Source organism: Microcaecilia unicolor, chromosome 4 (genome assembly GCF_901765095.1).
Source record: "Microcaecilia unicolor chromosome 4, aMicUni1.1, whole genome shotgun sequence".
Taxonomy (NCBI): Eukaryota; Metazoa; Chordata; class Amphibia; order Gymnophiona; family Siphonopidae; genus Microcaecilia; species Microcaecilia unicolor.
In genome coordinates, this window is record NC_044034.1 from 366,067,275 (window position 1) to 366,088,641 (window position 21,367).

The following is a 21,367-nucleotide window of genomic DNA, read 5'->3' on the forward strand; positions in this document are numbered from 1 at the left end:
CAGAATTTTAAAAATGGAAAGAAATGGTGCCAAAATGACAAGAATAATAAAGACCACTAAATAACATCATAACAAGACAGTTGCAATAAAAACACTTGAAGTTTTTGGGAATAAAGCAGCAAGATATCAAACATCACCAGTATTACATTAAGCTTAGCTTAATATTAGCACACATCAGCGGCGTAGCTACGTGGGGCCACGGGGGCCTGGGCCCCCCATAGATTTGGCCCTGGACCCCCTGCCGACGACCCTCTCGACCCCCCCCCCCCCGCCGCCAACCCGCCGTCGACCCACTGTCACCATCTGCTACCTTTGCTGGCGAGGGACCCCAACCCCCGCCAGCCGAGGTCCTCTTCTTCCTTCGTTCTGTTTCTGAGTCTGACGTCCTGCACGTTGTACGTGTAGGACGTCAGACTCAGAAACAGAACGAAGGAAGAAGAAGACCTCGGCTGGCGGGGGTTGGGGGTCCCCCGCCAGCAAAGGTAGACGACGGCGGGGGAGGGGCGGGAGGAGTGTCGAGAGGGTCGTCGGCAGGGGAGGTCAAAGTTGGTGGTGGCGGCGGCGGTGCGGTCGTCAATGGCGGGGGGGGGTCGGTGGCACCGGGGGGGGGCTAAAATGTGCCCCCTCACCTCGGGCTCTGGACCCCCCTCCCGCCAAAGTCTGGCTACGCCCCTGGCACACATCCAAAGAAAGACTCCTGAGGAAGGCCTTTGCGGGCCGAAATACGATTTGTGTCTAGTCTTGGATGTCATAATAAAGGCATTCGTTTATAAACCGTCTGTTGCCCTTTCTTTTGCCACCCTTGTTGTGACTGATTCGTCTGTGTATCTACAAGGGTTACTGTTCTTCTGTTTTTTTCTGCCGTTGAAGTTTCAGTAAGCAGCTTTGTAAAAGGGCCCCTTAGAAGGAAAGAATACCGTGCTTTATGGATTGAAAATCTCTCTCTATAAAAGGCACCACCAACGTTCTATGAAGCCTCCAGCCGGAAGTGTGAAGGGGGAGAGATATCCGGTTTCCCCATGAGTGTCTGCCCCGCCCTCGCTCTCTCTGTAACACAAACAGTGAAGGAAAACACAGCAAAGCACGAAATCAAATCGCTCTCTCAGTAACAGTGAAGGACTCAGAGGGGGGAGGGGAGAGAGGGCAGGGACAGAGATATCCGGTTTCCCCATGAGTGTCTGCCCCGCCCTCGCTCTCTCTGTAACACAAACAGTGAAGGAAAACACAGCAAAGCACAAAATCAAATCGCTCTCTCTGTAACAGTGAAGGACTCAGAGGGGGGCGGGGAGAGAGGCCAGAGGGCAGGGACACACACACTCCCACATGCACACAGAAGAAAACCTTGCTAGCCCCCGTTTCATTTGCATCAGAAACGGGGCTTTTTTACTAGTCATTTATAAAAAGCATTAGTTTGTAATAGGGAAAGTTTGCTTCAACCCAGAGATAAGAAAGGAACTGATAAGGTTGTACATTACCATTCACACATATGTCAAGTCATATTGTTAAGATTATAACGCAACACTGAGAGAACAATGCTGTACCCTTTATTATCAAAAACAGAGAAAACTAAGTTTCTCAGATGGAAAGTGAGCTGAGTTTGACTTTGTCATACAAAAATGGAAAGGTCCAGTTTGTCTTGCTCCGTGTAATCGGTTATGATCGAGATGTTCTTATAAAGGTAAGCAAGAACGGTAAAATGAACGTGACGGCTCTCATACCCCGAGGAAAATGGAGGAAATGCAACCAGCCGTAACTTGAGCAAAGACTCTGTTGCTTAAGAAAATGAATGAAATAACTCTGGGTTTCACTCGCAGTAGCTAAGTAAGGAAACATCTGGTCCATGTGATGGGGAAGTGGTTATTGTTACTTTCTCACTCACAGAGCTTTAGAAAACGTGTCATCTCTTTCCTTGTGAGCGTAGCAAGAAGCCAAAATGTATTTACTTTGGATATCCAGGAGGCAAAATTCCACGGGCCCAGGCCTCCAGGGGGGGCCCGGGGCAGGGGTCTCTCTCTCTCTCCTGCTCCTGACAGGACCTGGGTGTTCGCGTCCCGACAGGAGCAGGAGAGGGAAAACTCCGGCACCTGCCCCCCCCCCCCTGCATTGCCTGTCAAGCAGCTGCTGAGCATGTGCGACCTGAGGAAAGCAGTCATAAGACATAAGCATCGCCACACTGGGACAGACCAAAGGTCCATCTAGCCCAGCACCCTGTCTCCGACAGTGGCCCATCCAGGTCACAATCACCAGACAAGATCCACGGAGCAAAGCATTTTGTACTGCTTGTCCCAGGAATAGTGAATTTTTCCCTATGTCCATTTAATAACATTCTATGGCCTTTTCCTTCAGGAAGCCGTCCAAACCTTTCTTAAACTCTGATAAGCTGACCGCCTTAACCACATTCTCCGGCAACGAATTCCAGAGTCGAATTTCGCGCTGAGTAAAGAAACATTTTCTCTTATTTGTTCTAAACTTACTGCACTCCAGCTTCATCGCATGCCCCCCTTGTCCTAGTATTTTTGGAAAGCGTAAACAGACGCCCCATATCTATCTTTTCCACTCCACTCATTATTTTATAGACCTCTATCATGTCACTCCTCAGCCGCTTTTTCTCCAAGCTGAAGAGCCCCAGCCACTTTAGCCTTTCCTCATAGGGGACAGGGGCAGGCAATGCTGGGCAGAGGAAGAAGTCGCGCTGCCTACAGCTGGCGGGGTCAGCCAAGGTACTTCGGGCAGGTGGGAGGGAGGGGGTGCGGCGGCGGTGGAGATGACAATTTTGGGGGGAGGGGTGGTGGCGATGACGATTCTTCCCCGGGCCCAGCAGCCCTGCCCCAGCTCAGTCTCTCGGCGGCCCTGCCAGAAGGAACCTTCTGAGTCCCTGCTCCAGAGTAATAAGGGGTGTAGTCTGGTAGTCCCTGGCAGTAGGTCTTCCTTAAATTAGAGGAAAATATGAGAGGTGTTGGCTGGGGTCAGTGTCCTTCTCACAGGAGATAGGGGGGGGGAAAGAGGCTTTCATAGTGAGGTTCCCATTCCACACCTCCCCCCCCCCTCCCAGCCAATAGAGGAAGGATAGGGGAACTGTGCCCACCACAGCCTAAGTAAACCTCCGAGCGTGCAACATGAATGTATGGGGATATACAGAAAAAAAGGGGAGCAAGTGACAAGAGTTCCAGTCCTAGAAGGGAGGGGATGTGGGACTGAAGAAAGAGTCCAGGTGTATGACCAGGGCCAGTCCAACCAGGCTGGACTAGGCAGTTGCCTAGGGTAGTAGCTGGGGGGTGGGGGAACAATGACAAAGAACATCTGCAGTCAAAGCAAAAGAATAGACCCTGACAACCACCCAGATAACAAGAGGGGACGGTGAGCAGTTTTCAAATAGCCCCTTTACTCAGATTTTGCTGGGAGGGGTGGTATTTAGCTGATCATGATTATTGGGGGGAGGAGGGCAAACGGACTAAAAGTTAATTGGGGGGGGGTGCAAGGCTGAAGCTTTGCCTAAGGCATCTAATACTCTTGCACAAGCCCAATTTGGAGGAAGGAGTGGAACCCAAGCCCCGGGTGAATCCAGCAGTCCATACCCAAGAGGGTGCAGTGTGGCTTGACTTGAATGGTGAATGAATCCCTAAAGGAGAGAGAGAGGGATCATTCCCCATGGTTGCTACTTAACTGGGCCGAGAAGGAGAGGTGACAGGATCAGTCAAGGGGGACTGTAAAGGAGTGTCTGAGAGGTAGCAGCACCTGTCAATGGAGCCGTGAGTGGAGAAGGGAGAAGTACATAAGTAATGCCACACTGGGAAAAGACCAAGGGTCCATCGAGCCCAGCATCCTGTCCACGACAGTAGCCAATCCAGGCCAAGGGCACCTGGCAAGCTTCCCAAATGTACAAACATTCTATACATGTTATTCCTGGAATTGTGGATTTTTCCCAAGTCCATTTAGTAGTGGTTTATGGACTTGGAGCACCATGGTTTTATTTTAGGGGGTTGGGGTCCACCAGACTCTTACCTCCTTGAGGGGGGCTGTGGGGTCTGAGCTCCACCAGACCACCAAGGCTTAGGTTTGACAGGTCAGGGCTCCCTCCCCTAATCGGCATAACCCTAATGCCAGCTCCGAGCTTTTGTAGGGTTTGCCATGGGAGGACTGCCCTTGTGCAGCACGCTGCCCGCTGAGCACTGGGGAGGACTAGATCATGACCCGTTTAGCGTGCATTTGTATGCTGATTGCGCTCAGAGCTGGCAAGCTCGTTATTTCACACACTCTCCAGCTCTGAGCATTCGATGGTTGCAAATGCGGGCACTAATCCAGTGCTAATAGCCTCTTGCACCCGAAGATGAATTAGGCACACAGGCTATAGAATAGGAGGTGCCCTGCAGGACATGCGTAACCAGTAGTTAGTTCTAATTAATGCTTGTTAAGGCCAATTAACTAATTATTTACACACATCTGCAATCCGTGGCCAAAATTGTGCTCCTAACTTTGGGTGACCTATAGAGAATTTGGGAGATATTGAGAGCAGCCCTGTACATTTTCTTGAGCTCATGGATTTGCTGCAGTCTGGTGCTATGTTTTCTTAGGAGTTTAGGGCACAAGGGCAGGCTCTGAGGGATTCAGAGAATCCCTCGAATGCCCTGACCACATGCCACTGGCTTTCAGTTGAGCCATATCCTTCCAGAGAAGATTGTGAGTGACAAAGTGAAGTGAGTAAAACCACAGCCAGGAACTGTTACAGCAGAGAGATGAAGACGTTTGCCACAGTGACCTTGAAGCCCTTACTGTGACATGTTCTAGAGCGAGAGAAGTTCATTTATAATTGTTATTTCCTGCAGGGCCGCCGAGAGACTATCGGGTCCGGGGCAGGGCCGCCGCTGTCCCCCAGGATCACTGCTGCTGCTGCCCACCCACTGGACCTACAAATACCATGGCTGGTGGGGATCCTGAGGTCCTGCCAACAGAAGAGGGTCTTCCTCCAGCACTGCTCTTTCCTCCGTCACATTGCCTGCCCCTGCAGCTGCTTTTCTCTCACGCGTGCATGCTCGGTTTGAAAACCGAGCATGCGCGGCCTGAGGGGAAAAGAGTGAAGAAGAGCAGCGCTGGAGGAAGATCTCTTCTGCTGACGGGGCCTGGGGAGGGACCCCCGCCAGCCTGCTGTGTCTGCTCCTCCAGGTCCTCCCCAGCCTCCAAGGGGGGGGGGGCCCGGTGCCGGAGTTTTCTCTCTTTTGCTCCTGTTGGTATGCGATCACCCTGGTCCCGTCAGGAGCAGGAGAGAGAGAGAGACTCCAGCGCCAGGGCCCCCTTGGAGGCCAGGGCCCGGGGAATTACCCCCCCCCCCCCCCACACACACACACACACTGCCTCCCCCTCTCAGCGGCCCTGATTTCCTGTTAGGTTGGGGATTACTAAGAGAGTAAGTCCCTGTAGAGCAGCCATTCCCAACCCAGTCCATCAGGTTTTCAGGATATCCACAATGAATATGCATGAGTTAGATCTGCCTCCACTGCCTCAATTGCATGCAAATCTAGCTCATGAATGTTCGTTGTGGATATCCTGAAAACCCGATGGCACTAGGTGTGCCCCGAGGACTGGGTTGGAAATGACTGCTTTAGAGAGTCACTGGGGCCTGCTGGGGGGGAGTGACTGGGAGGTCCCTTGGTGAGAGAAAGCCCAGCTTAAGGGGAGGGTTTGACCTAAAATGCAGAGAGAGAGAGTGCCATGGTACTGAAGAGTGACAAGGAAGGAGGAATTAGTAGGAGAGTATTTGCCGTTTAGGGGGGGGGGGGGGGGGGGGTCTTTGGTTGCCTGCAAGCCCCTGCCAAGTGAAGGAGAAGGGGGATCCTGAAGCTGTTGCCCCACTCACAATAACTGGTGAAGGAGTCGGAGGTTCGGGTGGATTGGGGAGTCTGGCCCGTAAGCAGGGTTCAAGGCAGGATGTAGACTGCTCAAGGCCGGGGTGTGCCCTTTGAGGTACCCTCACAGAAGGGGTCAGCCATAAGGGACTGTGCCTGATGGTAGTGGAGTGAATGGGCGGAGAAGAGAACAGCCCTGAGGTTACACCTGGCGAACAGGTGCTTGTGAATATGTAAATAGCCCTGATCAATAAGGAAAAGAATCTCCTGTATATATACTCAGGAAGAAAGTGGTATAGGTGTTCCCACGGAATGGCCAAAGTATTAGAGTGATTTAGATAAGAATTTCTATAAGTGATGGCTGTGAAGGATCATTGAAGTTGCAAACTGCCTGTTGCAGAAGTTAAATAAAAATTGTAGCTTGTTAGTAAATCCTTCGGAGTGGTTCCTGGACTGAGGAGCTGAGTGGAACCCAGAACAGGAAAAGTGTCTCCCAAATCCCCAGATTGCTGTTCCGGACCATTGACCCACCCCAGCTGGACTGTAAGTGGACTGGAAATGAGGTGTGTGGTGTATAAAATTTTTAGGGTATATTTATCCCTCCCAAGACGGTAGTCCACCCACCAATACCTAGGAGTAAATAAATCACCCAAGGCTGCATCAGTTTGCTCTTTATTAGATACCTCATCAAGTATTTGTACAATTAACAGATCAGTGATATCTCGCTGAGAGTACAGAGTGGACTGAAAGAAAGTGAAGACTGACGTTTGTGAAAGGATTTTCTTTTGTGGCCCAGGGCCGGAGGTAGCACACGGGTGAGACCCGGGTTACATAATCTTAACCATTTAATCTAAAGCAGCGCTGACAATAATTGAGTTGTTTCAGACTGTTTACAGCGAGAAGGTGTAGAGCAGGGATCCTCAGATCCAGTCCCCAGGATCCATAATCCAGCTTGGTTGTCAGGATTTCCACAATAAATATGTATGAGATTCCATTGCATGCGAATAGATCTCACATGTTCATTGTAGAAATCCTGAAAACTAGGCTGGGTTGTGCACCTCAAGGACTGGATTTGAGGACCCCTGGTGTAGAGACATTAACAAAGGGGAGGGGGGACAAAAAATCAGTAATGTTTTCCTTCATCTCCAATGTCACACGTTTTTAGATGCAGTTCGTCACATTGTTGTATATTTGTTCTTCATAATTTCTTCTTTCCGTCCTTTTAGCACTTCTCTTTCATTAGTGGCATATTCCCATCTCTTCCGTTTTCTTTCTTTTTTTTTTCTTACAGACCATCTCGATTTTTATTGTGGTTTTCATGATTTTATCTTCTGATGTTTTTTATTCCGAATTTGCACACAGGTCAGTAATTATTGATGTTGTTGTTTCATTCGTTTTTTTCTATACATATGTTTTTACCAATCCTAGATTATTTGGTATGTTTTATTTCTTTATTCCATCAATTAATTACACACAGTTTCAGGTTACAATTCAGTGTACATTCCATCTCGTGGCATTTCTTCACAATTATTTAGCAATTATTTATGTGTTTCCTACCTAGGTGTAAACTATTTGTTAACCTTATTTATCATTTTGTTATCTTTCTACTACTACTACTACTACTTGACATTTCTAAAGCGCTACTAGGGTTACGCAGCGCTGTACAATTTAACAAAGAGAGACAGTCCCTGCTCAAAGAGCTTACAATCTAATAGATAAGAGTGAGACAAATATAGGACAATCAAGCCATTGTGACATCACTGATGAGGTTGGCTCTTAGGCATTGGTGGAATGAGGCATTATGACATCACAATCTCAGCTCTGGTTAAATCACTGCTATATGTAATACTACTACTACTACTTAACATTTCTAGAGCGCTACTAGGGTTACGCAGCGTTGTACAATTTAACAAAGAGAGACAGTCCCTGCTCAAAGAGCTTACAATCTAATAGATAAGAGTGAGACAAATATAGGACAATCAAGCCATTGTGACATCACTGATGAGGTTGGCTCTTAGGCATTGGTGGAATGAGGCATTATGACATCACAATCTCAGCTCTGGTTAAATCACTGCTATATGTAATACTACTACTACTACTTAACATTTCTAAAGCGCTACTAGGGTTACGCAGCGCTGTACAATTTAACATGGAAGGACAGTCCCTGCTCGAAGAGCTTACAATCTAAAAAGACAATGTACAGTTAATCAGATAGGTCAGACAGATTGGGGCAACCTATATGTTCGAAAGGTTAGGTTTCCGAACGCAGCATTGAAGAGGTGAGCTTTAAGCAAGGATTTGAAGATGGGTAGGGAGGGGGCTTGGCGTAGGGATTCAGGAAGACTGTTCCAGGCATAGGGTGAGGCAAGGCAAAATGAGCGGAGCCTGGAGTTGGCAATGGTGGAGAAGGGTACTGAGAGGAGGGATTTGTCATGTGAGCGGAGGTTACGGGCAGGAACGTAGGGGGAGATGAGGGTAGAGAGGTAGGGTGGAGCAGCAGAGTGAGTGCATTTGTAAGTAAGGAGGAGAAGCGTGAATTGGATGCGGTATCTGATCGGAAGCCAGTGAAGTGACTTGAGGAGAGGGGTGATATGAGTATATCGGTTCTGGCGGAATATGATAGTAGATTTCGTATGTATATATTGTAATACCATTTCATATCATGTTCATAAATCACACAAGTTTTAATGTATATTCTATATATCCTATATAATAAAACGCACCTCCAACATTCTGAAGCTGACTGCATGGCTGAGGCATTCCTGCTCTCTGTATCCATCTCCTGAATTGACATCACGTACTTCCGGGTTCGTCACAAGCAGAAGTGACCAACCACACGAGGTTTCTCGGCTTCAGAATGTTGGAGGTGCATTCTATTAAATAGGATTTGTCAGTTCCTTGAAGCACAGCCAGAGCTCAGCGTCCTGCACAGTAATGCTCAGACACCAGAGAGAGAGAGGGGGGGGCCTGACACCAGAGAGAGGAGGGGGAGGTATCTCTGTCACACACACACACTCTCTCTCTCTCTCTCTCAGTCAATGTCTTTCTCTCTCTCACTCTCACACACTGTCTCTCACACACTCTATGTCTCACACTGTATTACATTCACTCTGTATGTGTCAAACAGTCACTCACACACTCTCTTGGTCTCATACACTCAGTCTCATAGAGAGTCTGTGTCTCACACACACTCTCTCTCTCGCACACACTGTATCTGTGTGAAACACACTCTCTCTCACACTGTGTCTCACATACGCACTTGCACACACTCTCATTCTCACACACACACTCTCTCTCTCACACACACACTCTCTCTCACACACACTCGAACCCAGACTCACTCTCTCTCTCTCACACACACACACACACACACTTGCACATTCATTCTCTCTCTCACACACAGTCACTCTCACACACACTCTCTCAAACATACACACTCCGAGGAAAACCTTGCTAGCGCCCATTTCATTTGTGACAGAAACGGGCCTTTTTTACTAGTATGTATATATATATATATATATATATATATATATATATATATATATGTATATATATATAGTTTCAGATTCCTGATGCAGGCCTTCTGGCTGAAACACAGCGTTGTGTAGAGTCATTCTTAATTTTTTAATAAGCTTTGTTTTAACTAAGATATTGTGTGCTCCAGTCTCTGGAACTCGTGGTCCTAGTTCCCATTTTTCTTCTCTTCTTGAGTATCTCCGTGGGATCTTTTGAGTTCTCCACATACGTGGATTCTCTTTGGACGTTTCCCATGTGGCCCATGAGACCATGGAAAATATATGTGGAAAGCATCATTCACCAGAGTTTTGGTGATTTTTAAATACTGTATTTTGCAAATGTTTTCAGGATAGCCACTCTAGCAGCTTGTTTCCATTGTTTTTAGACACTTTTTAAATTATTTATATATTTATCAGAGTCTATGAAGTTCTGTGCATTTCCTGTTCCGACATTACATAATGTTGCAACCCACTAGGGGTAGTTCTACTACTACTACTTAACACTTCTATAGCGCTACAAGGCATACGCAGCGGTAGTACTGACATAAGAAGTATACTATGCCATGTTTTTACTGCTGTAATTGCCTGTTGCTAATGTTTGATTTATTTATTTATATGCTGCATTTGTATCTCACATTTTCCCACCCAGGGCCGTGCCTAGGGTCTCTGGCGCCCCCCTGCAGACTATCAGTTGGCGCCCCCCCCCCCCCCCCCGTGAAAATGATCACCCCCCCCCCCCCCCCCATGAAAATGATCGCTCACCACTTGCCACACTGAAAGGAATTATCAGCAATATTCTTAGAAACAAATTGCTATATTCTTAGAAACAAATTGCTAACATTGCAAAATAAGATAGCAGATGTAAATTCTCAAAGTGGACATATTCCAAACGCTAAAATGAAAATAAAATAATTTTTTTCTACCTTTGTTGTCTGGTGACTTTCTTTTTTCAATCATGTTGGTCCAGTATCTGATTCTGCTGCTATCTGTCCTCGTAACTCCATTTCCAGGGCTTCCTTTCCATTTATTTCTTTACTTTTCTCCTTTCTTCTTCATTTCTTGCTCTATATCCATTTCCAGCAATTTCTCCTCTCTCCCTGGGTCCTGCCCTCCCATCCATGTCTATTCTTGTCCCTCTCTGCCCTTCCCTCCTCCATCCATAGCCAGCAATCCTCCTCTCTCCCCTCCCCTCCATTTCCAGCAATTTGTCCTCTCCCTGGGCCCCCATGTCCATCCTTGTCCCTCTCTGCCCTTCCCTCCTCCATCCATAGCCAGCAATCCTCTCTCCCCTCCCCTTCCAGCAATTTGTCCTCTCCCTGGGCCCTGCCCTCCCATCCATGCCTCTCTGCCCTCCCATCCATTCAGGGTCTGCCCTCCCTCTCACTCCCCATTCCATCCAGGATGTATCCCCCCTCTCTCACTGCCCCCTCTTTTCGGCTCCCAGTTCCCACCTGCGGCTGCCCTTAGTTCCAGATCCATTGATTCTCCCATCCACCCCTACCCCAGGCATGACCCTCCTGCTCACTTTTCAGACCCCAGTTCCAGCTCCATGCCCCTTCTCCCATCTGTCTCCCACCCAGTCCCTTCTGCCCATCCGAGTCCCCCTCACCCCATCTGTCTCCCACCCAGTCCCTTCTGCTATCCAAGTACCCCCCACCCTCACCCCATCTGTCGCCCACCCAGTCCCTTCTGCCCATCCGAGTCCCCCTCACCCCATCTGGCTCCCACCCAGTCCCTTCTGCTATCCAAGTGCCCCCCACTCTCACCCCATCTGTCTCCCACCCAGTCCCTTCTGCCCATCCGAGTCCCCCTCACCCCATCTGTCTCCCACCCAGTCCCTTCTGCTATCCAAGTGCCCCCCACTCTCACCCCATCTGGCTCCCACCCAGTCCCTTCTGCCCATCCGAGTCCCCCTCACCCCATCTGGCTCCCACCCAGTCCCTTCTGCTATCCGAGTCCTCCCCCACCTTCACGGTCACCCATCTGTCCCCCACCCTCACCCTGCCTCGTCTTCTCCCTGCCACCCGTCTTTAAAAAGAAATTGCCGACGTGATAGCGAGCGCAGCACCTCGTGTGCAAGTAAAAGAAGCGAATCCGATCATCTCATTGGGCCTTCCTTCACTGTCCCGCCCTAGAGGAAATAGGAAGTTGCGTCAGAGGAGGGCGGGACAGTGAGGGAAGGCCCAATGAGATGATCGGATCCGCTTCTTTTACTTGCACACGAGGTGCTGCGCTCGCTCGGCAAATAAATTTAAAGGGCTGGTGCGGGAGGGGGGGTGCCAGGATGAAGAGCAGCGGGAGCGGCGGCACCCCCCTCTCTGGTGCCAAAAGATTTAAAGTCCTCAGCGGGGCGAGGGTAAGCACCGCGGCGGCGCCCTCCAGAGGTGGGCGCCCCCCTGCGGCGCTTACCTCGCTTACCGCATCGGCACAGCCCTGTTCTCACCTATTTGCAGGCTCAATGTGGCTTACAATATTCCGCCCTGGCTATTACCATGGCTGAGTAGAGATACAATTAATAATAACACAAGAATATGAGTAACGTGGTGGAATAAAACATTGGGTATAACAAGGTCGATGATGAAATAACAATTAGAACAGTAATGTACTAAAGTTCAGGTGATGGGTCATTATGATATGTTCTATTAAAGAGATAGGTCTTCAGTGCTTTCCGAAAATAGATTAGGTCACTTATTTTTTTCACATCAAGTGGTAATTAATGCATTCCAAAACTGCGTTCCTATGTAAGAAAAACTGGATGAATGTATTAATTTATATTTTAGTCCTTTACAGCTAGGGAAGTGTAGATTTAGGTTTACTGTACACCAGTGGCGTAGCCACAGGTGGGCCTGGGTGGGCCAGGGCCCACCCTCTTAGGGCTCAGGCCCATCCAACAGTAGCACACATTTAGCGGTAACTGGTGGGGATCCCAAGCTCCACCAGCTGAAGAGTTTCCCCTGATGTTAATGAAAATGCTACTCTCCACGATACTGGCACCTGCACATGCTCAGTTTTCAGTGCATGCCTGCTGCAGACTGCCAAGGTGGAAAGAAGCGTTTTCCCACTAGCTGAGATTTTTTTTTTTGGGGGGGGGGGGGGAACACTTGGTGTTCACCCACTTCTTGTCTAGGCCCACCCAAAATCTGTTGTCTGGCTACGCCCCTGCTGTACACCGCTTTGAGTGAATTCCTTCAAAAAGGCGGTAAATACATCCTAAGAAAGAAATAAATAAATTCATGCAGCCCTCTGTGTATAAAGGTTACCCACCCCTGTCGTAAGAGAATAACTGTACACCGCCTTGGGTGAATCTCTTCGTAAAGGTGGTTAATAAATCCCAATCAAAAAAAGATTCACATAGTGAGCATTTTATTGATTTTGGGGGGGGGGGGGGCGGTGTTTGGTTTTTTGCGCTGTAAATTGCCTTTGAATATTGGAGTTTTCTGCAGAATTCCATGAGTAAGTCTCTACTCTTATGCCAGAAGTAACTAATCCAAGAGTGATTAGACAATTTTATTTTCTCAAGCTTTTAATTGAAATTTTTGTTTTTATTATTTTTAACTTCTTATTTACACAGTTCAATTACTTTATTTTCAAATCTACAAGCAACTTAATAAACCCCAACCTTAAAAGCCACTAAAAAGAAGCAGGAAGCAATCAGGAAAGAGTCAACATAATTTCAATAATCAACGTGAAGAAAAAGTGAATATAAACAGAACAAGTGCAGCTCAAGCCAAGCTAATACACAAATCACTTTAACCTGGGTAACAGATCAAGGATTTACTACCATGCAAGGAGAACGTTTAGCATCCAAGAACCCCTCAGCAACTGTGGATCATTAAAAAAAACATACTGATTATTATCACGTTACCAAACGTTTACAAACCGAGCAAACATGGTGACTTCAAGAGTTTCCAACTCAGGGTGCATTGAGAGAAATTGCTCCTGTTTATTTTGTGTAAGCAAACTCTGGGTTACGGCCAGACTATCAGGCTCTTTTTTGAAAAAGATGGACGTCCATCTTTCGACATAAATCGAAACATGGACGTCCATCTCCCAGGGACGTCCAAATCGGTATAATCGAGACCCAATTTTGGACATCTCCAACTGCAGTCTGTCGCAAAAACGTCCAAATTTCAAGGGGGCATGTTGGAGGCATGGTTAAGGTGGGACTTGGGTGTGCCTAAGACTTGGACGTCTTTGAGCCATAATCGAAAAAAGCAGGGACGTCCTAAAATAAAACTTGAACTTTTTCACCTGGACATTTTTTTTTTTTTTACGAATAAGGCACAAAAAGGTGCCTGAAATGACCAGATGACCACCGGAAGGAATTGGGATCACCTCCAGTTACTCCCATAGTGGTCACTAACCCCCTCCCACCCTGAAAACATCTTTAAAAATATCTCATGCCAGCCTCTGTGCCGGCCTCAGATGTCACACTCAGGTCCATGACAGCGCATGCAGGTCCCTGGAGCAGTTTTAGTGGGTACTGCAATGCACTTCAGACAGGCGGACCCAGGCCCATACCCCCCCACCTGTTACATTTGTGGAGGAAACAGCGAGCTCTCCAAAACCCACCACAAACCCACTGTACCCACATATAGGTGCCCCTCTTCACCCGTAAGGGCTATGGTAGTGGTGTACAGTTGTGGGTAGTGGAATTTTTTTTTTTTTTTTTTTGGGGGGGGGGGGCTCAGCACACAAGGTAAGGGAGCTATGTACCTGGGAGCAGTTTATGAAGTCCACTGCAGTGCCCCCCTAGTTTGCCCAGTTGGTGTCCTGGCATGTCAGGGGGACCATTGCACTAGAAATGCTGGCTCCTTCCACGTCCAAATGGCTTGCATTTGGACGTTTTTGACATGGACGTCTTTGGTTTCGAAAATCGCCAAAAGTCAAGGACGTCCATGTCTAAGGACGTCCAAATTCAAGGATGCCCTTGGTATTTTCGAAATGAAAGATGGACATCCATCTCTTTTTGAAAATACGCTTTTCCCCGCCTCCGGATTTGGACCTTTTACAAAGACGTCCAAATCCAAACATAGATGTTTCTTTCAAAAATGCCCCTCTTTGTGTCCTACAAAAGACTTGTATTTATTTTGAAAAGTAAAGTTTCAATATCCATCCATGCCCTGTCTGGCTCCAAGATGAATGGAACCAATAAGGGCAGCTCTTAGTCTTCCTTCTACAAGAGAATCCTCCAAAGCCTGTGTTTAATTGAACTATTCGTGTTCTGTGTAGGGTATTGATTGGATTATTTATGGAGCTGATCAAAGGCACTTATCTGGTTTGCAGGTTTGCTAGCTGGAAAAGTGCCGCTGAATATATCTGCTGACCGCTTCAAGTTTTCTTACATCTTTAGCAAGATTCGGCCTCCGAAACTGAACACAATGCTCCAGGTGAGGCCTCACCAACGACTTGTACAGAGGGATCAACACCTCCTTTATGGGCGTAGTTTGACAGTTTCATTTGGGAGGGGGGCGTGTCTATCTCGCTGCAGTAAAAGGGGCCCTGGCATGCCACAAAAAAGGCCACTGCCGCTAGCGCAGGTCCCATTTTTACTGCAGCTTAGTAAACGGGCCCCCTAGTGATTAGCACTTTGGGCAGGAAACATTCTTCACATTGGTATTTCTATGATCTTGCAGCAGTGATTTGTCTTGTTACATCGGGTACTGTCAGCGGGTCTCCCTTCCACTCCTTGGCCCGGGTCAACCCTGCTTAGCAGGAATGCTTCAATGCAGGCTCCTGTTTCCTCTGGCACCTGCCGCCTCTCAGCTTCTGCCTCACACATCCGCGTCTCCCTCAGTTTAGGCGCTCCCTGAGGTTGCACTTAAGTGGCATTCCAACAAATGACCAGCAACTCCCATCATTTCATAAAAAGGATTTTTCTTTTATTTTCCACAGCTCAGTTATCGCCATTTCCACAGCACTTGATACTGCCTCATCTCAAGTCATTGACATTTGTTCAAATTCACAATGCCCAATTGAGGTTGCTCTTAAACCTTGCTGAATATAGTTCATCACACTTTAATGCCACCTTATCCCTCTTCAGATAGCTACCAGTTGTCCTGCTGATCAAAAGTTTTACTTTCCTGCTCCCTTAATGCTCTGGGTTACTCGCTGCCACAGATTCTTTCCCAGCTGCCTCAATTCTCTCCTTCCAATTTTAATCAGTTGAGGAAATACAGCAGCCAGTAAACCCCTCACATTAGCACCGGCAGCCTGGGCGAATGCAGACACCTCCATCCTCTCCTCCTTACCTCCCTTCTGCCTCCTCCATTTTATCCCATTCCATATCTTCCTCCTCCACCCAGGGCTCTCTCAGCTGCTCCTCATCCCCCTGATTGGAAACCATCTCCCAATCTTGCCCCTCCCCCTCCTGTGAGTCCTGTAGTGGGTCAGGTGCATTGTGGGGATGGTAGTCCCTAGCCTTACTCCTCATTCTAATTAATCTCTTACCCACCATGGGCGAGCTTCCCGCCTATAAGGGATGTGTGCCTGCCTCTTTAGCTCCTTCCTGGGCTGCTCTCACTTTCCCTGATGTCGTCCTCTCAGCAACCCCTTACAGTACCCATGTACGTTATAACCTCTTTGGGGAAGAGAATTGTTGCATCCAAATTCTGAAAGCTGCCCTGAGAATTTCTTGGTGGAAAAAAATAGAGCAGATGAGTGGTAGGTGTACATAAACTTTAATAGTAGAGTTTCCAACGAGTATATTACCCGACACAGGCCGTGTTTCGCCCAGAAGGGCTGCATCAGGGGCCATGTTGTTATCGTCACAGTCAAAAACTTGTTAAAAGATGTGTATATTATTCTCCAGCATATTCAAAGCCAAAAGTCAGCCACACCATAGTTAAAAAAACAAAACAAAAAACAGTACTGGGATAATAAATAATGTCAATACATCTACCACTGATCTGTTCTATTTTTTTCCACTTTGGAGTTTGCAGATTGTCTGCCTTGCTCTTTCCTGAGAACTTATTGGAAAGAATATAATTCCAAATTTCCCTTTGGCCACTGCTGAGTGGTGCCCTCTTATTTCTAATGCTCAGATATTTTAGAAATGCTACCATCAGATCAGTGCGTGATGGTTATGGCATTCTGGTGCCAGGAGCTGTAGAGTTTGGATCCGATTTCTTGGGCCAGGCCATCCTTTGAGATGGTGTTTATTCACGTGGCTTCAGAGCGAAGGCAGCCTTACTGCAACACCACCGACCACAGAAATGTCATCTGACTGGAAATCCCAAAGAGGAAGAGAGATTGTGCAATAAACTTATAGGGCTGAGACAGTCCTGTCTCTGGGCACAACATCCTCACGCACTGCCTGCAATTTCTCAGGGATAGAAAGTAGGATTTGTTCTATCCCCGGCAGCCTTGTACTTTTCTTTACAGTGTTTCTCTAAAATGTGTTTAATGCTGTTCTCAACTCATAAGGATTTTTAGTACTGCAGTCACTTCCTTTCATGATATGTGAGCAATGCATTGTGCGTAATGTAGTCCCCCCCATGCTTACTGCAGCCACTCCTGCTTAGTGTATAAGCTTTACACCTAGTGGTAAAGCTTATACACTAAACAGGTTGTAGGATTTCCCTTCTTCTGCACTGACAGACATGGGAAGCAACTGCTTGCCCTGGGATTTGTAGTATGGAATGTTGCTTCTTGATTCTGAATGGAATCTTGTCACTCTTTAGGATTCCAGAATCTTTCTACATGGAATATTGCTACCCTGTGAGATTCTGCGTGGAATCTAGTTACTCTTTAGGATTCCAGAATCTTGATGTTCTTTGGGGTTCTACATGGAATCTTGTCACTTTAGGATTCCAGAATCTTGCTATCCTAACCATGACTCTCTTACTCAACACCCTCACTTATCACCCCTACCACTGCAATTTCCCCACCCCTAGCTGTCTGTTCGTCTGTCCAATTTAGATTGTAAGCTCTGTTGAGCAGGGACTGTCTTTTCATGTTAATTTGTACAGCACTGCGTAAGTCTAGTAGCGCTATAGAAATGTTTAATAGTAGTAGTAGTATTCTTTGGGGTTCTATATGGAATGTTGCTACTCTTTGAGATTCTGCATGGAATCTTGTCACTCTTTAGGATTCCAGAATCTTGCTATTCTTTGGATTTCTACATGGAATGTTGCTACTCTTTGAGATTCTGCGTGGAATCTTGTCACTCTTTAGGATTCCAGAATCTTGCTATTCTTTGGGGTTCTACATAGAATCTTGTCACTCTTTAGGATTTCAGAATAGAATCTTGTCACTCTTTTGGATTCCAGAATGTTGCTATTCTTTGGGGTTCTACATGGAATGTTGCCACGATTTGGGTTCCTGCCAGGTACTTGTGACCTGGCTTGGCCACTGTTTGGAAAACAGGATACTGGGTTACATGGACCATTGGTCTGACCCAGTATGGCTACTCTTATGTTCTAACAGTGTGTACAAAACATTTTCCATGTCTCTATATAAGCCTTGTCCACCTAGCAATGTTCTACTTTTATATCTAATCTCTCTCTCTCTCTTTTTCTTTGCATCAGATACACCAATTCAATCTTTTAATAACCTTAATGATGGGGGGTGTTTCTTCTACACATAAAATAAGGCAACCAAGTCCGCCAAGTTTTTGTATCTGCTAGTGAAATCAGGCAATATTGACAGATCCTCCAAAAGTACCACTTTATCTTAGAAAGATATTTGTAGCCACCTTATTCCTTTCTTAAGTTCTGTTTCTAAATCATTCCCAAAAGAACCATTCGGTGGCATAACAAGACATCATGAATTGTGGTGCCTTTACTTGGTTTGCATTTGAAACAGTTTGGTAATTCATGTAAATCCAACTTAAGTACATAAGTATTGCCATACTGGGATAGACCAAAGGTCCATCAAGCCCAGCATCCTGTTTCCAACAGTGGCCAATCCAGTACAAAACATTTTATACTGCTTATCCCAGAAATAGTGGATTTTCCCCAAGTCCATTTTAATAATAGTCTATGGACTTTTCCTTTAGGAAGCCAGCCAAACCTTTTTTAAACCCCGCTAAGCTAACCTCCTTTACCACATTCTCCGGCAACGAATTCCAGAGTTTAATTACACATTAAGTGAAGAAACATTTTCTCTGATTTAACTTTACTACTTTGTAGCTTCATCGAATGCCCCCTAGTCCTAGTATTTTTGGAAAGAGTAAACAGATGTTTCACATCTAACCTTTCCACTCCACTCATTATTTTATAGACCTCTATCATATCTCCCCTCAGCTGTCTCTTCTCCAAGCTGAAGAGCCCTAGCCACTTTAGCCTTTCCTCATAGTGAAGTCGTCCCATCCCCTTTACCATTTTCGTCGCCCTTCTCTTCACCTTTTCTCAGGGGCGTATCTGAGGTTCTCCGAGGACAAGCAGGCTGCTTGTTCTCACGACTGGGTGACGTCCGCGGCAGCCCCCACCAACCGGAAAGAAGCTTCGCGGGACGGTCGGCACGCAGGGCACGCCCACCGCGCATGCGCGGCCGTCTTCCCGCCCGTGCGCGACCGCTCCCGCCAGTTCCTTTTTTTCCGCGTCTGGAGAGAGTCGTGCCTCGCCGCTCTCTCTGTTCAGCCGCCGGATTTCGATCGCGTTTACGCCGATCGTGCTTTTTTCTTTGTTTATTTCGGTCTAGTTACCGTCCGGTTTCTTTTTTCAAAAAAAAAAAAAAAAAAAAAGAAACCCTGCGCGTGTGGAGCACGCACTCCCCTTTTTCCCTCGCTTCCAGCGGGGACGCTGCGTTGCGGCCTAGTGGCCGCACGGTCGTTTTTCCTTTTCGAGGTGTGATTTCAGCCACCATTGACGACTTTGACTTCGCCGACGCGATTTTTCCGTCGATGTCCTCGAAGGTCCCAAGTGGATTTAAAAAGTGTGGTCGCTGCGGCCGGCCGATCTCGCAGACCGACACCCACGCTTGGTGCCTCCAGTGCCTCGGGCCGGAGCACAATATCAAGTCGTGTTCTCTGTGTCTCGGTCTCCGGAAACGGACTCAGGTTGCGAGGCAAGTTCTGCGGGACCGTCTTTTTGGAACTTGCGCCGGCCCCTCGACGTCGACCTCGAAGGCATCGGTATCGACGCCCGGCCCTTCGGTACCGGTATCGATGCCCGAGACATCGGCACCGATGGCAGCGACCCCAGGAGAACAGGTCCCGTCGGCCCGCCGGTCCTCCGGTGAGAGTGGGGGTGAGAGGCCGCGTGGGCAGTCGGCCCCGGTCACTCCCTCAGCTCGTGGGCCACGGGACCGAACCCTGTCTGACCCGGTACCTCGAGACCGAGGGGGATCGACCTCCTCCTCCTCCATGCCCTCCGGCGCCGGTGACGGGCATCGCAAGAAAGATAAGAAGCGTCGTCACCGGTCGCCCTCGGTGCATCCGGATATCGGAGAGGAGGCGACGCCGAAGCGTCATCGTCGAGAGGAGAGGTCTCCGTCGGTTGTGGAGGTACCGACGCATCGGGGTTCCGGCACCTCGGTGCCGTCTCCTGGCCCCCAGCAGCTTCTGGCGCCGACACCCCTACCGGCCCCACCGCCTTTCCCGGCAGCGGGCCTGGACGAGTGCCTCAGAGCCATCCTTCCGGGGATCCTGGAAGGGCTGATGCGCCAGGCTGTGCCGGCGCCGGGGGTGCTTGCGCCCTCGGCGCCGATGACTGTGGCGCCGGCGAGCTCTAGCCCGGCGCCAGGGCTGTCGACACCGCCGCCGCTTGCGGTGCCGGTCTCGACCGCCACGCAGGTGGAGTCCCCGTCGACGTCGATGGAGGGAGCTCCGTCCCCGCCGGCGCGGGAGTCCACCGCTCGACGACACCGAGACCTTGGTGCCTCGACGTCGAGCCGGGCCCGGTTCAGGACTCAGCTACATGAGCTTATGTCCGACACCGAGGATGAGGACTCGTGGGGGGAAGAGGAGGACCCTAGATATTTCTCCTCAGAGGAGTCTACGGGCCTTCCCTCGGACCCCACGCCTTCACCGGAGAGGAAACTCTCGCCTCCCGAGAGTCTCTCCTTTGCCTCCTTTGTGCGGGATATGTCTATCAGCATTCCCTTCCCCGTGGTCTCTGTGGAAGAGCCGAGGGCCGAGATGCTCGAGGTCCTCGACTATCCATCACCACCTAGAGAGTCCTCCACGGTGCCGCTGCACAATGTCCTTAAGGAGACGCTGCTTCGGAACTGGGTGCGACCATTAACTAACCCCACCATTCCCAAGAAAGCAGAGTCCCAGTACAGGATCCACTCCGACCCAGAGCTAATGCGGCCACAATTGCCCCATGACTCAGCGGTCGTGGATTCTGCTCTCAAGAGGGCACGGAGTTCGAGGGATACCGCCTCGGCGCCCCCGGGGCGGGAGTCTCGCACTCTGGACTCGTTTGGGAGGAAGGCCTACCAATCCTCCATGCTCGTGACCCGCATCCAATCATACCTGCTCTATATGAGCATTCACATGCGGACCTATGTGCAACAACTGGCGGACCTGGTCGAGAAGCTCCCGCCGGAGCAGTCCAGGCCTTATCAGGAGGTGGTCAGGCAGCTGAAGGCGTGCAGAAAGTTCCTGTCCAGGGGTATCTATGACACCTGTGACGTGGCATCTCGTGCTGCGGCCCAAGGTATAGTGATGCGCAGGCTCTCATGGCTGCGTGCCTCTGACCTGGACAACCGCACCCAGCAGAGACTGGCCGACGTCCCTTGCCGGGGGGATAACATTTTTGGTGAGAAGGTCGAGCAGATGGTGGACCAACTGCATCAGCGGGAAACCGCTCTCGACAAGCTCTCCCACCGGGCGCCTTCAGCATCCACCTCCACAGGTGGACGTTTTTCCCGGGCCCGGCAGGCTGCACCCTATTCTTTTGCGAAGCGTAGGTTCAACCAGCCGGCCCGAAGGCCTCGTCAGGCACAGGGACAGCCCCAGCGCGCTCGTTCTCGTCAACAGCGTGCGCCTAAGCAGCCCCCTGCGCCTCCACAGCAAAAGCCGGGGACGGGCTTTTGACTGGATCCACGGGAACATAGCCGCCCTAC

At 48.9% G+C, this 21,367-nt stretch overlaps 1 long non-coding RNA gene across 1 annotated transcript; it reads left to right on the forward strand.

Annotated features, from left to right (window-relative positions):
* The first annotated feature begins 7,128 nt into the window (after positions 1 to 7,128).
* On the forward strand, positions 7,129 to 9,484 carry LOC115468212. Its single transcript, XR_003941831.1, has 2 exons — positions 7,129 to 7,202; positions 9,406 to 9,484. It is a non-coding gene; the product is annotated as an uncharacterized LOC115468212 (long non-coding RNA).
* The last annotated feature ends 11,883 nt before the right edge of the window (positions 9,485 to 21,367 follow it).